Source organism: Mus musculus, chromosome 14, assembly GCF_000001635.26.
Source record: "Mus musculus strain C57BL/6J chromosome 14, GRCm38.p6 C57BL/6J".
NCBI classification, from domain to species: Eukaryota; Metazoa; Chordata; class Mammalia; order Rodentia; family Muridae; genus Mus; species Mus musculus.
Window position 1 is genome coordinate 120075467 of NC_000080.6, and position 3144 is coordinate 120078610.

General features: G+C 39.9%; 1 pseudogene; it reads left to right on the forward strand.

Moving 5' to 3' along the window:
• The first annotated feature begins 2043 nt into the window (after positions 1–2043).
• Gm20167 lies at positions 2044–2209 on the forward strand (annotated as a pseudogene).
• The last annotated feature ends 935 nt before the right edge of the window (positions 2210–3144 follow it).

A 3144-nucleotide genomic window follows, 5' to 3' on the forward strand; every position in this document is an offset into this window, starting at 1 on the left:
AAATCAGAGCATCGTTAGCCTTTGAGAAAGTGGAGGTTATGGAAGCTCTGAAACTCAAGTAGTCGTTTTTCTTTTGTATTATAGAAGGGGTGAGGAAAAACCTTGGATGGTAGTTTGAAAGTGAATGTCCCACATAGACTTATGCATCTAAACACTTGGCTCCCAGTTGGTTGTGCAGTTTGGGGAGATTATGAAACTTTTCAGACCTGGAGTCTCTCTAGAGCACTTATCAATCTGAGAATAGGCTTTCAGTGTTTATAGTAGTGCTTCTCAGCCTTCAATACAGTTCCTTGTGATGTGGTCACACACACACACACACACACACACACACACACCCCATTATTTTTATTGTTACTTCATAACTATAATTTTGCTACTGTTATGAATCATAATGCAAATATTTTTGGAGATAGAGGATTTCCAAGAGGGTCGGGACCCACAGGTTGAGAACCATTGGTTCATAGCTTCTATTTCTTGTTTCCTCTTTCTGCATCTGGCACAAGGTGACGAGGTGATTTCCCAGCATCCTCCTCCAGCTGACGTCACTTGTGAACCGATCAGGGTCACCACTTATCGTGGACATCTAGCCCTTGGGAACCAAATCCAAAATAAACTCTTGTTTAAGTTGTTGAAGTTGCCTTTTGTCATGATGTGTTGTAACTAAGTGACTGTACAACTAAGAAAGGTATAGACGAGATGTTTTTTAAGGTACACTTGGAATTTCATTTTTCAGATCAAATTAGGCAAAGACACAAATCTTATCCCACTGAAAATTGGAAAAGCTACCGAAATGAAAACATCAGTAGTTATTGAAACCATTTGTGCGTGTATTCACATGTATGTGCACATGTGTCCAGGTGTGTGATGCATGTGTAAAATGTGACTGTAGATCCTCATGCTAAATTTTATAGATTGTGGCCACAAGGTGGTGATACAACACAATCTTTACCTTTTCTCCAGCTGATAAAACTAAAAGTAAGAGAATCAGGCTGTAAATCAAGCAGTTCTCTGTGCATTCCTTAAAGGCTGGCCTTTAGTTGTCTTTCTTCTTGGAATGCAATGATAATTGTGACCCCAATGTGTAGTAGAAAAAAATATGCTTATCAGGAAAATCATATATTTTATGAAAATTTTGGTCTTTTAAAAATAATTTATACATCATTGCAATGCAACTTTGCTTCCCAGTTCTAGAGCCCTGGTATCTTCATGTTCTGGGGCCCCTGCCATACAGGGGCCTGGTCCCTTCCTGGTCATTCTCATGGTACCAAACTGAGCCTTTGTATCAGGTGGTCCCTCCGTCTTCCTCTGTTATTTCTCTTTTTTATTTATTTATTTATTTATTTATTTACAGTTCTCATCTTTGATGTTTGTGTTTAATTTAAGAATTTTGTGTAATATTTAAGAAGTATTTCATAATAGAATAGTTGTTTTCTTACCACAATGACCTCCCATAGTGGGGGTTTCTAGAACAGATTGACATCTGTCATAACCTGTTAGAATGTTAATACGTATGTGCTGTGTCTGTGAAGTATCTATATTCAGACAAAACTGCAGCTACATAGCTTCTTGGTCTTTGTAATATGCCTGAAGTCAATGTGTTAAACACAGACGCGATTCTTATTTAGAGTTCCATCAACGGTTCTGACTTTAAACTATCTGAAAGCAACCAAGGGGGGAAAAAAAAAACTAACTCAGCCACGTTAAAACAAACAAGCTAACACCGTCACAACGTGAAGAATCAACTGGCACTGGCCTGCTTCCCTATAGCGGAAGCCAGAAAATAATAAAATCTGTCCTTCCATAGGGAGTGAACTCTAGCCTTGAATTCCATGCTGTGGCTACCTGAAAAAAAACAAAGGAAGAAGAAAAGAGAACAGGATTCATCAGAAAAAAAAATCGCTTCTTCACCAGAGCAGGGGAAATAGAAAACTACACGGGTTCCCCCACACCCCTCTCCCTCTACAGCGTCCTCCCCTGTCCCTGGAAGGGAAAAAAGGATGCCTCAACTCTTCTCCTTTCCTCCAACTGATTCGGCCTCTTGCCATGTCTTCTCACAAGACTTTCAGAATCAAGCGATTCCTGGCCAAGAAACAAAAGCAAAATCGTCCTATTCTTCGGTAGATCCGGATGAACACTGGTAACAAAATCAGGTACAACTCTAAAAGAAGACACTGGAGGAGAACGAAGCTGGGTCCGTAAGGATTCACACAGCGGCAAGACTGAATTATACTGAATTGTGGTCATCGATCAGTTCTACCAGATATATTTCAACATTTTTAACCTGTAGACTAGCTTATGTCTTAAATTAGGTGTTTGTCCAGTAATAAAATATAGAACCTTTAAAAAAGAAAAAGAGAGAGACGGGGAGGGAGAGGGAGGGAGGAAGAAAGACTCAAAAAGAGTAGCCATTCTCATGGACTCATGGAGGGTTTAAAGGAAGGGCAGGAGAGGAGACACACAACCAACTCAGCAAACAAAAGTAAAAATAAGGCATTTAAAAAAAATTACCCAGAAAGACATGTGGACAAAGAACTGCAGAAAGTGCGGGTGGTTCAGCTGTGATAATGTAGAGCATCGCAGAAGGAGCGGTGCCACCTGACTCAAAGAGAAACAGGGAACAGTATTGGAGCGTTCGCTGAGAGGTGGTAGAAAACTACGTTTGAAGATTTCATAGTAAGAACCTATAGTTTTCTGAACTTTTTTTTAATTAAAAAAGAAAAATGAAGTTGTTATCCTAAAACATGAGACAAACTCCTAAAATGAGTCAAGAGATTATAATATGGCTCAGAATGAAAATGGGAAGTCGCATGCAATATGACTTGTCCTTGTAAATCTCGTCAAAGACGTGAGTCCAAAAGGTATGAACCTGTTAGATGTGGATACAGCTCAAGCCAGGACACACCCACTTCTCCCTGAGTGACGGTGATCATCAGAGATCATTCAGTTGCAATAACAGACTCCTCCAAGCAGATGTGCCGGCTACTGAGACTCTTTCCATAGCCTGATTTCTGTTTGTTTTCAGTTTTTCCAGAGAATATTTCTCATCAGTGTGAAGCAGGCCTGCTAGCTCCTGCCATAAAAGCTTTCAACTATTAGAATGGCTTCGGCCAGAGAACTGTGAGCATCCGTAAGAAGAATTTACTG